Below are 14,565 nucleotides of genomic sequence, written 5' to 3' on the forward strand. Positions count from 1 at the left end.
TCATTATATAATGACTTTTGTCTCTTTTAACAGTTACTTTCTTAAAATTTACTTTGATATTATGGCAGCCATTGCTGCTTTTTTTAATTGCCATTTTCATGGAATATCTTGTTTCTGTCTTTGCATTTTCAGTTTGTGTGTATGTGTGTTTTGTGATGTGGATTTCTTGTAGGCAGCATAGATGGGTCATATTTTTTAATCCATTTTGCCAGTCTGTTTTATTTAATTGGAAAATTTAGTCCTTTTGTGTTCAAGGTTATTACTCACAAGTAATTATTTCATATGACTATTTTTGTAAATACCCCGATTATTTGTATGGAACTTCTTTGTACTTCTGCTAGGAGGTTTTCTGCCTTCACATGCTTTCATGCTGCTGACTATGCATCTCTGTTTATGTGTGTAGAACAGCCTTAAGTACAATTTGTAAGACTGATGAGGTGGTGATAAATTCTTCCAATTTTGGTTGTCTTAGAAGGTTTTATATCACCTTCATTTATAAATAAGAACTTTGCTGGCTACAGTATTCTGGTTTGACAGTTATTTCTTTTAGGACTCAGCCAATAGCATTCTTCATGAGAACTCTTCTGTCAATCTAATTGGAGATCCTATAAAGTTCATCTGAAATTTTTCTCATGCACATTTTATGATAGTTTCTTTTTATTTTACTCTTGAACATTTGACCATAATGTGTTATGGTGAAGATTTTTTCTGATTATGTATATTTGGGATTCTATGTGCTCCTTGTACTTGGATGTCCACATCTTTCTCCAAATTAAAGAAATTTTTTGGCTATCATTCCATTCAATAATTTTTAAACTATTATTTTTTCCATTCTTTCAGGAACTTGCAATGCACTTATCATTTGATGGTGTACCAGAGATGCAAAAAACTGTTTTTAGGCTTTCTAATTTTTTTCCTTTTGTCTGAGATATTTTGAAAGTTTTTTCTTCTAGTTCAGATATTCTTTTTCCTCCTCATTGTGTCTATTTTTAAAGTTTTACACTGTATTTTTAATTGACATACTATATTCTACATTTCTAATATTTTGATTTAATTTTTCCTTAATATTTCTATCTCCCTGAAGAACTTCTCCTTCATTTCATACACAAAACTCTGTAATTCACATAATTCTCCATATTTTTGAGTAATTTTATAATCATTCTCTTGAAATCCTTTCAATGATTTCATCAATCTCCTGGTCTTCACAGTCTAACATAAAGTATCATTGTGCTCCTTTGGGGGAGTCATATTTTCTTCTTTGTTTAACTTTCTTGTACTTCTACATTTATTTTTGATGTGTCTGGGGAAATCTTCATTGGTAACTCCTCTGAGGGCTTTGTTCTTGTAAATGTACCTCTGTGGCTCAAAGGAATTCCTGCTCCTTCAGTGGATATACATAGGTGTGAGCTGGGTGGGGTCTAGGTACTCTGGCTAGAATTTTTGGGTGGGACAAGAGTCCAGAGTGACACTCAAGTTAGGTATTAAATTTCCTCTGTCACAGGCAGGGAAAGGGGGTGATCATGCTGCTGGTGTGTTCACAATCCTTTTCTACATCCTCTCAATCCTTATCTACATCAAAGTGAAGCAACTGCTGAGGGTGAGCTAACTATGCTTGTGACATGACCCATGCATGTACCCAAATTGCACAAAGGATCTATGTTTTCTTTAGTGTGATTTCTGTGCCTTCCAGGAGTTCCCACCCAAGGACTCAGGGAGTTCTGGGCTTCTGGAATCAGATAGGGTGACTACCCATGGACTCAGCCACATTCCACACACTTTTTTTTAACTTTTATTTAATGAATATAAATTTCCAAAGTACGACTTATGGATTACAATGGCTTCCCCCCCATACCGTCCCTCCCACCCACAACCCTCCCCTTTCCCACTCCCTCTCCCCTTCCATTCACATCAAGATTCATTTTCAATTATCTTAATATACAGAAGATCAGCTTAGTATACATTAAGTATGGATTTCAACAGTTTGCTCCCACACAGAAACATAAAGTGAAAAATAATAGATGATTTTTTTTAAATGATGATGAAATCAGATCAGACCTATTGTCGTGTTTAATCCCAGTGAGAGTCAAGTTGGGAATTGATAATTTCTTTTTTTTTTTTTTTTACAGATCAGTTTAGTATGCATTAAGTAAAGATTTCAACAGTTTGCACCCCCATAGAAACACAAAGTGAAATATATTGTTTGAGTACTCGTTATAGCATTAAATCTCAATGCACAGCACATTAAGGACAGAGATCCTACATGAGGAGTAAGTGCACAGTGACTCCTGTTGTTGACTTTACCAATTGACACTCCTGTCTATGGCATCAGTAATCTCCCTATGCTCCAGTCATGAGTTTCCAAGGCTATGGAAGCCCTCTGAGTTCTCCGATTCTTATCTTGTTTAGACAAGGTCATAGTCAAAGTGGAGGTTCTCTCCTCCCTTCAGAGAAAGGTACCTCCTTCTTTGATGACCTGTTCTTTCCACTGGGATCTCACTCACAGAGATCTTTTGCCAGAGTGTCTTGGCTTTCCATGCCTGAAATACTCTCATGGGCTTTTCAGCCAGATCCGAATGCCTTTAGGGCTGATTCTGAGGCCAGAGTGCTATTTAGGACATCTGCCATTCTATGAGTCTGCTGAGTATCTCACTTCCCCTGTTGGATCACTCTCCCCTTTATTCTATCGGTTAGTGTTAGCAGGTACTAGACTTGTTTATGTGCTCCCTTTGACTCTTAGTCCTTTCATTATGATCAATTGTGAACTGAAATTGATCACTTGGAATAGTGAGATGGCATTGGTACATGCCACCTTGATGAGATTGAATTGAAATCCCCTGGTATGTTTCTAACTCTACCATTTGGGGCAAGTCAGCTTGAGCATGTCCCAAATTATTCCCACTCTTATGTTTAACAGGGATCACATTTCAGTTAATTTTCAACACTTAAGAATAACTGTGTATTAATTACAAAATTAAACCAGTCATATTAAATAGAACAGATAAAAAAACTACTAAGAGGGATAATGTATTAAGTTGTTCATTAACAGTCAGGGCTATGCTGCTCACGTCACCGTTTCCCATAGTGTCCATTTCACTTCAACAGGTTTCCTTTTTGGTGTTCAGTCAGTTGTCACCGATCAGAGAGAACATATGGTATTTGTCCCTTTGGGATTGGCTTATTTCACTCAGCATGATGTGTTCCAGATTCCTCCATTTTGTTGCAAATGACTGGATTTCGTTGTTTGTTGCTGCGGTATAGTATTCTAAAGAGTACATATCCCATAATTTCTTTATCCAGACTACCATTGATGGGCATTTAGGTTGGTTCCAGGTCTTAGCTATTGTGAATTGAGCTGCAATAAACATTAGGGTGCAGACAGCTTTTTTGTTTGCCAAGTTAAATTCCTTTGGGTGAATTCCAAGGAGTGGGATGGCTGGGTCGAATGGTAGGGTTATCTTCAGGTTTCTGAGGAATCTCCAGACTGACTTCCATAGTGGCTTGACCATTTTGCATTCCCACCAACAGTGGGTTACTGTCCCTTTTTCCCCACATCCTTGCCAGCATCTGTTGTTGGTAGATTTCTGCATGTGAGCCATTCTAAATGGGGTGAGGTGAAACCTCATTGTGGTTTTGATTTGCATTTCCCTGATTGCTAATGACCTTGAACTTTTTTTCATGTGCCTGTTGGCCATTTGGATTTCCTCTTTTGAAAAATGTCTATTGAGGTCCTTGGCCCATCTCTTAAGTGGGTTGTTGGTTTTGTTTTTGTGGAGTTTCTTGATCTCTTTGTAGATTCTGGTTATTAACCCTTTATCTGTTGCATAGTTTGCAAATATTTTTTCCCATTCTGTCGGTTGTCTCTTCACTGTCCTGACTGTTTCTTTGGCAGTACAGAAACTTCTCAATTTGATGCAATCCCAATAGTTGATTTTGGCTTTGACTGCCTGTGCCTCCCGGGTATTTTCCAGAAATTCTTTGCCTGTGCCAATATCTTGAAGGGTTTTTCCAATGTTCTCTAGTAACTTGATGGTGTCAGGTCGTAGATTTAGGTCTTTATTCCATGTTGAGTGGATTTTTGTGTAAGGTGTAAGGTAGGGGTCTTGCTTCATGCTTCTGCACGTGGAAATCCAGTTTTCCCAGCACCATTTATTGAATAGACTGTCCTTGCTCCAGGAATTGGTTTTAGATCCTTGATCAAATATAAGTTGGCTGTAGATGTTTTGGTTGATTTCTGGTGTTTCAATTCTGTTCCATTGGTCTATCCATCTGTTTCTGTACCAGTACCATGCTGTTTTGATTACAACTGCCCTGTAGTATGTCCTGAAATCTGGTATTGTGATGCCTCCAGCTTTGTTTTTGTTGTACAAGATTGCTTTAGCTATTTGAGGTCTCTTGTGCCTCCATATAAATTTCAGCATCAATTTTTCCAGATCTGAGAAGAAGGTCTTCGGTATCTTGATTGGTATTGCATTGCTTTTGGGAGAATGGACATTTTGATGATATTGATTCTTCCAATCCATGAGCATGGAAGATTTTTCCATTTCTTGGTATCCTCTTCTATTTCTTTCTTTAAGGTTTTGTAATTTTCATCGTAGAGATCTTTAACGTCCTTGGTTAAGTTTATTCCAAGGTATTTGATTGTTTTTGTAGCTATTGTGAATGGGATTGATCTTAGAAGTTCTTCCTCAGCCATGGCATTGTCTGTGTATACAAAGGCTGTTGATTTTTGTGCATTGATTTTATACCCTGCTACTTTGCCAAACTCTTCTATGAGTTCCAGTAGTCTCTTAGTAGAGTTCTTTGGGTCCCCTAAATAAAGAATCATGTCATCTGCAAAGAGGGATAGTTTGAGTTCTTCCTTCCCAATTTGTATCCCTTTAATTTCTTTTTCTTGCCTAATAGCTCTGGCTAGAACCTCCAGAACTATATTGAATAGCAGTGGTGAGAGTGGGCATCCCTGTCTGGTACCAGATCTCACTGGAAATGCTTCCAACTTTTCCCCATTCAATAGGATGTTGGCTGTGGGTTTTTCATAGATTGCTTTGATTGTATTGAGGAATGTGCCTTCCAAACCCAGTTTTCTTAGAGTTTTCATCATGAACGGGTGTTGTATTTTATCAAATGCTTTCTCGGCATCTATTGAGATAATCATATGGTTTTTCTTCTGCAGTCTGTTAATGTGGTGTAACACATTGATTGTTTTGCGCACATTAAACCATCCCTGCATACCAGGGATAAATCCCACTTGGTCTGGGTGGATGATCTTTCTGATGTGTTGTTGCATTCTATTGGCGAGAATTTTATTGAGGATTTTTGCATCTATGTTCATCAGGGATATTGGTCTGTAATTCTCTTTCAGTGCTGCATCTTTTTTCCGGCTTAGGAATTAAGGTGATGCTGGCTTCATAGAAAGAATTTGGGAGGACTCCCTCTTTTTCGATTGTTCTGAATAGTTTGAGAAGAATTGGAGTCAGTTCTTCTTTAAATGTCTGGTAGAATTCAGCAGTGAATCCATCTGGTCCTGGGCTTTTCTTTGTTGGGAGGGACTTTATTACTGTTTCAATTTCTGTCTCAGTTATGGGTCTGTTTAGGTTTTCGATGTCTTCTTGGTTCAATTTAGGTATGTTGCATGTGTCCAGGAATGTATCCATTTCTGATAGGTTTCCCTGTTTGCTGGCATACAAGTCCTTGTAGTAATTTCTGATGATTCTTTTTATTTCTGTGGTGTCTGTTGTTACATTTCCTTTTTCATCTCTGATTTTATTGATTTGGGTCTTTTCTCTTCTTTTTTTAGTTAGTTGGGCCAATGGGGTGTCAATTTTGTTTATTTTTTCAAAAAACCAGCTCCTCGTTTGGCTGATTTTTTCTAACGTTTTTCTTGATTCAATCCTGTTGATTTCTTCTCTGATTTTAATTATTTCTCTTCTCCTACTAGATTTGGGTCTGGTTTGCTGTAGGTTTTCTAGATCCTTGAGGTGAATTGAAAGCTCATCTATTTGGTGCCTTTCCAATTTCTTGATGTAGGCACCTATTGATATAAACTTTCCTCTTAACACTGCTTTTGCTGCGTCCCATAAGATTTGGTATGTTGTGCTGTTACCCTCATTTACTTCCAGAAAGTTTTTGATTTCTCTTTTAACGTCTTCTATGACCCATTGTTCATTCAGGAGCATGTTGTTCAATCTCCATGTGTTTGCGTATGCTCTAGGGATTCCTGAGTTGCTAATTTCCAACTTCATTCCTTTATGGTCTGAGAAGCTGCATGGTATGATTCTAATTCTTTTTAATTTGCTGAGACTTGCTTTATGGCCTAGTATGTGGTCAATCCTAGAGAAGGTTCCATGTACTGCTGAGAAGAATGTAAAATCTTTAGCTGTAGGATTGAAAGTTCTGTATATATCTGTTAGATCCATTTGGGCTATAGTGTCGTTTAAATCTACTGTATCCTTGTTGATCTTCTGTCCTATTGATCTGTCTATTTCTGAGAGTGGAGTATTGAAGTCCCCCAGTACTATTGTATTGGGGTCTAAGTCTCCCTTTAAGTCCGTTAATAAATTTTTTAGATAAACTGGTGCCCTGTAGTTAGGTGCATATACATTGATAATTGTTATATCTTCCTGTTGAATTGATCCCTTATTCATTATGTAGTGTCCCTCTTTGTCTCTCTTAACAGTTTTTGTGGTAAAGTTTATGTTGTCCGTTATTAAGATGGCTACGCCCGCTCTTTTTTCATTTCTGTTGGCATGGTATATCTTTTTCCAGCCTTTCACTTTCAGTCTGTATGGATCTTTGTTTGAAAGATGTGTTTCTTGTAAGCAGCAAATAGATGGGTTTTGTTCCTTAACCCAATCAGCCAATCAGTGTCTTTTAACTGGACAGTTCAGGCCATTCACGTTCAATGTGACTAATGATAAGTGGTAACTTTGCCCTGCCATTTGCCAAAGATAAGTTCTAATATCTGCTTGGAATTCCCTGTGATCTTTTGCTGTGAGCTTTCCTTCCTTGGTTTCCTTCCTTTACCTTCTTTCATATTGATGACCGTGTTTCTTTGTTTCTGTGTGTAACACATCTTTAAGCATCTTTTGCAGGGCTGGACGAGTGGCAACAAATTCTTTCAATTTCTGTTTGCAATGAAAAGTCTTTATTTCACCTTCATTCCCAAATGATAGCTTTGCAGGATATAATATTCTGGGCTGGCAGTTGTTCTCTCTTAGTACCTGGGCTATATCTCGCCATTCCCTCCTAGCTTGTAGAGTTTCTGATGAGAAGTCAGCTGTGAGTCTGATTGGAGATCCTCTGAGAGTAATCTGACGTTTCTCTCTTGCACATTTTAGGATCTTTTCTTTATGTTTCACTGTGGAGAGTTTAATTACAACGTGTCGTGGTGAGGATCTCTTTTGGTCGTGTTTATTAGGGGTTCTGTGAGCTTCCTGTACTAGAATTTCTCTGTCCTTCTCCAAACCTGGGAAATTTTCTGCTAATATCTCACTAAAAAGGCCTTCTAATCCTTTCTCCCTCTCCATGCCTTCAGGAACTCCTAGAACCCGAATGTTGGGTTTTTTAATAGTATCCTGAAGATTCCCGACAATATGTTTTAGATTTCTAATTTCCTCTTCTTTTCTTTGGTCTGACTGTGTCCTTTCCTGTTCTCTGTCTTCTAAGTCCGATATTCTCTCTTCTGCTTCACCCATTCTGTTTGTAAGGCTCTCTAGTGTGTTTGTCATTTGATCTATTGAATTCTTCACTTCAGTCACTATCCCAGTTTCCTGTTGTACTAGTTGTTTCGTTTCATTTTGATTCCTCCTTAATATTTCATTTTCACGAGAGAGATTTTCTATCTTGTCCATTAAGGATTTCTGTAGTTCAAGAATTTGTTTTTGAGAACTTCTTAATGTTCTTATCAATTTTTTGAGATCTGCTTCTTGCATTTCTTCTATCTCATCATCTTCATAATCTTGAATTGGGCTGTCTTTTTCATTTGGGGGCGTCATGGTGACTTCCTTGTTTTTATTACCTCGATTTTTGCGTTTGTTATTTGGCATATTGGAGATATTTGGTTTCTTCACTGTGGTGCTTTTTCTAGTTATACTATGACTCTAGATTAAGTGGACTATCTGTTTTTGATGGAGCCTTAGGGCTTGAGATGGGTGTAGCCTGAGAGCTCTGTTTGGTGTGCCAAAGGTGACACTTCCACGTTAGGCGTGGTAAATCTCTCTCTCTCTCTCTCTCTTTTTTTTTTTGATTCAAAAGGGAAGTAATTCCGCACAGCTGAATGAAGTTGAAGGTAGTTAGCAGGCAAATGATATACCCACAGGAGCCAGAGATTGGAAGCTCTTTCCCAAGGACCACACAGGGAATCTCTTCGACCCTCAGAGTGGGCTCAAATTCTCCTTTAGTCTCCCACTGGGTTGCCAAAGTTATGGAATTGTAGCGTCTCTGGAGAGTGCTCACGTGAATTCCGTGAGTTCTCTCCCCCACCGTCTCTTTTTTCACAGTCTCAGTTCAGTAGCACCACAAATTTACTAGGTCCTAATCTCCTGTTAATTCGCCCCGCCCAGAGTCAGGTTTTTCTGCTATGTTCAGGGCCGGTGCAGACCTGAGGTCACTCTGCTTATGACGTATGTCCAAGATGGTGCCTGCTCTTTGTCTTGCTCGCCCTTGAGAGGTGAGCGGAGAGAGAGAAACCCGTGTCCGTACCAGTCACCTTTTTTTTTTTTCTCTCTCTCTTCCAGTTAGCCTGGTGAACTTCCCCCCCACACCGGGGACGTTCCCTCTAGTCTCCTCTCTCCGCTTGCCTGCCGGTGTCTCGGGCTATTGAGGTTCGGCTCACCTCGCGTTCCAGCGCTGGTGTGTTGAGTCTGCCGCTGGTGTCCCGATCTGTGGGCTCCCACGCTCTCCACGCAGGTCCGCTGTGAATCATGTGTTCCGGAAGAGTTTCTTCTGCTGTTTCCTCCCCTACTCTTCCTTGAACCTGCAGTATCTCCACTTTTATTAAACTATCTCTCCCCGGACTATCAGTGTGCCTCCTTCCTATTCCGCCATCTTGCCTCCTCCCCCCATTCCACACACTTTTGAGTTTCCTAGCCTATGCAGAACTCACACAATAAAAGGATTCCCACAGTCACAGGGTGCAGGACTCCCATAGTCACAGCATTCAGGAGATCTTCTCTCTTCTCTGCAGTCCTCCCCATTTATGAAGCAAGCCACCCAATTCCCAGAGCCAGCTGCCTGCCCAACAGAGGTCAGTTGTTTCTCAACCTTGGCTAGATGAGTCCAGTGCTTTGGTGGGGGTCAGAGAGGGAAGCAATACACCCTCCGTTCATGCAGTTAATTGTGCACCCTGTCCCCCATCAGCTCTCCATCCCAGACTCAAAGTTCGGGAAGACTACAAAGTTCTTCCTCAGACAAAATTCATCAGTGGTACACAGGGCAACTGCAGCATCCAGTCACCTTATTCTGGGAAGCAATCCTTCTAATGTAGGACTGCCTTCAGGATTTCCTCTAGGTCTGGTCTGGAGGTTATGAATTCTCTTTACTTTTGCTTGTCTTGTAAAAGTCTTATTTCTGCTTCACTTTTAAAAGATAGTTTTGCCAGATGTAATATTGTAAGTTCTTTTCTTCCATGATCTTGAATATATCATTCCATTCTTTTCACACCTGTAGAGTTGCTGAGAATTCTGCTGTTAGACTATTAGATTTTCCCTGATAGATAACTGACAATTTTGTCTCATGCCTTTAGGGATCTTTCACTAACCTTGACTTTTGCCAGTGTGTCTATGCCTTGTAGAAAGTTTCTATTTGTTGATTCTGGATAGGGTCTTTTGAGCTTCCTATATTTGGTTGTTGATATTTCCTTCAAAACTTAGGAAGTTTTCAACAATTATTTCATTCGGTAGTGTCTCAACATCATTTTCCTTCTATTCTCCTTTAGGTATCACTTTAATAGGAATATTTGTTCACTTAGTGAAATTATGCATATTCCACAGGTTTTCTTTGTCTAAGATACTTTCTTTTTATTTTTGCCCACTTTATTTCAAATTTCAAGTTCTCAGGATCAGAAATTCTTTCATTGACTTGGCCTATTTTGTTGGTAAATTTCTCAATTGTGTGTTTTTTTTTTTAATTTGGATGACAGAACCTTTTATCTCCAAAATTTCTGATTGACTCTTTAATAATTTTTTTCTCTATTTCATATTTCTAATTTGTATCATGCACAGTTTTCCTTGTTTCTCTGAGTTGACTATCTGTATTTACTTTTATCTCATGTGATTCATTAGGATCATTATTTTGAATCATTTTTTAGGTAATCATAGATTTCTTTCACATCAGAATCTACTTTTGGATAGCTATTGTGTTCTTTTGGAGGTTCCATGCTTCTTTGCCTCTTCACTTGCATTATGTTCCTACACAGGCATCTGTACATGTAATGGAATGGTTTCTAATTTATGGAATACCTTTTGTGGGACAACAGGGTTCCACTTGTGTAGTTTCTTTGACTTTATCTGTAGGTAACCCCAGAACTCTAACCTCCAAAGGATTTTTACAGGTCTAATCGATATCAGTAATTCTATGTGTCCCACAATGGTCCTGTCTCTTACAGTTCATTGAGGTAGTGGTTGTATTTTCTAATGGATGAGGGCTTCCAAAGATGTGTGTCTCCAGACCCCAGAGACTTGTATGTCATTTTCACTAGGGTTTGTGGTGATAGTAGCCACATTTCTAGTCTGTTATGCACAAGAAGGGCTGTCCTACTATGTCATCAGACAAGCCTGAGTGATGCACGTGCTTCTGGAACCGATAGTTGTAGACCTGCAATTAGTGATGTGGATGGGAAGTAATACTGAGTAGTAGTAACACTGGGACTTACAGCACCAAAATCCTCAGCCCCATCTCTTATAAATATAAAAGGAGACATTGCTCAGTTCCTACAGAGTGAACACAGGTCATTGTGGGGATTGACAGGTGTGGGTCTGGAACTCTGAAGTGTAGACAAGATTTCCCCTGACTCTGAAGATTACATAGAAATGACTTTGAGGATTGTAATGCTAACAGTCACAACTCTGGATCTGCAAGACAGGATAGGTATCTTATCCATGAAGCAAAATAAAAACATAGATTATGCTGGGACTGTGTACTGGCAGCCGGGGTCTTGTAGCAGTGGAATGGAGACAGAGCCTTCATCAGACCCTGCATGAAAGGCATAGGTGTTTCCAAGACTTATAGAGCCAATAGTAGCAGTGAAAGAGCAGCAGGATACTGTAGAGACCTTACCCATATAAAGCTATGTATCAAGGAAAATCCAATAGTCTAACAGCAGAATTCTCAATAGAAACTCTACAGGTGATAAAAGAATAAAATGCTATATTCTAGATCTTGGAAGAAAATTTCTTATATTCTGAATTTCTGTTAAGATGAAATGAGGATCCTGGTAATTGGAGAAGTCCTCACTTTGTTAGATTACAGTTATATATAGTGGAAATAGTAGTAATGAATACTGGTAATGCAGCCTATATCAGGGCTTTAGTAGAATATGGAAAATAATTCTACACATCTCATTTTGAAGCTGATGATTCTTACAGATTTTCTATCGCATTTGTGCAGGATCTAAAGTTTAATACCTTGCATGCCTTTACTAGGGAAATAGAATTATGCTAATCTTCTTCCAGCTGAACGCAAGAGCTACAAATAGCGTAGAAGAGAATAAAATTTTTTCCTACAAAAAGAAAAATCATCACAATAAGAGAAAATGATGAAAAATAATGTTCTTTATTTCTCCTTCAATTAAATTAAATTAAATATTGGGTAGCTCTCACTAGTCTAATTTTTGCTCTGGATATACTTAGGGTATAACAAGATTGCAATAGGAACTAAAAATCTTTCTGGTTCAAGTATTTATATAAAGGCAACATTTCTTTAGGCAAAAGTATAAAAATTGGAATTCCATAAGTAAAAATTATATACACAAGATTTTTTTACAATAGAAACACTAATTTTTCCTAAATATAAAATTCTGCCATTTGGGAACTGTATAAAAATGTTTCATAAAAATTTAATATAAATTTCATCACATACTATTATTAATCCCAACATCAAAATATAAGAATCAATGCAGATGAAGTAAAGTATGATTGGATAAATATGTATAGCATGACAAAATTTATTAAGAAGAGTTTTTATAAGATTCAAATTATAGATGGAATATAAAAAATAGAAAATACTCAGACCAATTATAAGGAAAATACAAAAGAATCATTCTGAGAATGATAGGACATCCATAATCTTGGACACATAGAGTGTGATTACTCTTATTAAATTCCAAAACGAGCTCATGATTTTGGTGAAGATACCTAGAAAAATTCAGAGAACTTTCAAGCATAAAATGTGAGTTGATGAGGATAATTCAGTGCAGAGAAAAAACTGTAAACTAAATAAATGTCATGAATTCTCTAACAATGAATTAGAAGTCCTGAATCAAATGTTCATTTTCAAGGTAAATGTAATTTAGCAAATCTGCAGTCCTCAGTTGATATATTACAATATAAAATTATAGGTTGTAACCCTGAAAAATGATTCAGTATGGTTACAGAGGATATCACTTCCCAGTGTTTGAACAAGTAGCAATGTAGGTATCATATAAACTATTCAAGAACTAAAAGAGAATAAAAATGCTTTCATATTAGTTTCTGACTTCAAGGAGAGATGGGTTCCCATATTTTGATAAATAAAGATTTTTCTAAAGAGTTAATGAAGATGAGTGTATGCATGACACACTTTGTTTCTCAGGAATCAAAATCCCATTTCAAGATCTTCCAGAGAACTTGGAACCTAAGTCCTGCCATCTCAATGTGCAGTGCTGGAGGATCACTGAATGGAAGCCTGAGTATGCCATTGCAACTTCAGGGCTTGGTTGGGGGTCTTCCCTGAAGTCCATGATCTGATCCTTCTCTGTAATGCTGCCCCTCTACCTAGGTGGTTGTGGAAGAACTACCAGTATGTGCTGACCTTTCACTTTGCCATCCAGGAAATTAATAAAGACAGACACCTACTCCCCAATTTGTCTTTAGGCTTCCAGTTCTACAATGCTTTTTCCAGTGATCAGTTCACCTGTGGAGCACTCTGAGTTGGCTTTCTGGAGACCATATACTTCTCCCTAATTACACTTGCCAGACACAAGAAAAATCAGTTGCAATTATTGCTGGAAGTACAGCAGCATTTTCTGCTGAAATTGGAATGCTGTTGGAGCTCTACAAAATCCCACAGGTAAATGTGCTGTGAACTCTGTAGAGAGATATTTGAATCTCTCTCATTACCATTTTCTCACCTCTGATGAATGAGAAATGTGGAAGCCAACTATACATATCACACCATGGTTTAAAAGAGATACCCAGGAATCTCCAGCATTGTGAAATTATTAACAGGTGAAAGGAGAGTAAGAAAGGGAGTGAGGAGTGGTTATGGAGATCTTTCACTCAGATTACCAGAAATATTGACTGTAGAACACTCAGAGCTCTGTGCCTCAAAAGAGCTACCCATATCATAGAGGAATATTCTATCCTAGGATAGGGCTATCTACAGAGGTATGTACAACCATTTCTGGTTTCCCTTGAAGGCAACATTGAAAATCGGATCTCCTCAAAGATACTAACGAGTGACTGAGGTTAAGTAGTTATTTAGAGTAGTGTTCATTGACTGTCTATCCAAATCTGACTTACATCTACCCAAGCAGATTTCTTCACAAGTGTAACAGCAAATGTTTCATTTGCAACTCTTCATATCACAAATTGTTTTTATTTGAGAAGTAGAAAACAAAGACAGCCAGAGACACTGAAATAGTTGGTTTACTCACTAAATATTCACCATAATGCTTATTTAGCTATATATTGCAGACTGAAATCTAGGAAGTCAATCTAGGTCTCCTATTTTAGTATAAGGATCTTTTTATTTTATTTTTACTTTATTGACAGGCAGAGTTAGACAGTGAGAGAGAGAGAGACAGAGAGAAAGGTCTTCCTTCCGTTGGTTCACACCCCCCCCCATGACTGCTACGGCTGGTGCGCTGTGCTGATCCGAAGCCAGGAGCCAAGTGCTTCCTCCTGGTCTCCCATGCAGGTGCAGGGCCCAAAGACCTGGGCCATCCTCCACTGACTTCCTGGGCCACAGCAGAGAACTTGACTGGAAGAGGAGCAACCGGGACAGAATCCGGCGCCCCAACTGGGACTAGAACCTGGGGTACCGGCGCCACAGGTGGAGGATTAGCCTAGTGAGCCACAAGCGTTGGTATAAGGATCTTAATTTAATCAAGCCACCACTACTGCCTTCCAGGTTCTGTATTCCTGCCAAACACAGATCACAGTAGCATAGGAGAATGTGGGGCTTTAAAACTATTTTACCAAAAATCAAATATGGCAATTTATTGTGTTCTTCATGATAAATTATATTACATTTTAAAACTAAGTTAACTCCAATTTTTTTTTTTTGACAGGCAGAGTGGACAGTGAGAGAGAGACAGAGAGAAAGGGCTTCCTTTGCCATTGGTTCACCCTCCAATGGCCGCCACAGCCGGCG

General features: G+C 38.6%; 1 pseudogene; it reads right to left on the reverse strand.

Moving 5' to 3' along the window:
- Positions 1 to 14,565, reverse strand: part of LOC149127955 (N-alpha-acetyltransferase 50 pseudogene) — a 79,246-nt pseudogene that overhangs the window by 1,569 nt on the left and 63,112 nt on the right.

The sequence above is a fragment of the Oryctolagus cuniculus genome, chromosome 2 (genome assembly GCF_051225735.1).
Source record: "Oryctolagus cuniculus isolate XC-2025 breed Fujian yellow rabbit chromosome 2, ASM5122573v1, whole genome shotgun sequence".
Lineage (NCBI taxonomy): Eukaryota > Metazoa > Chordata > Mammalia > Lagomorpha > Leporidae > Oryctolagus > Oryctolagus cuniculus.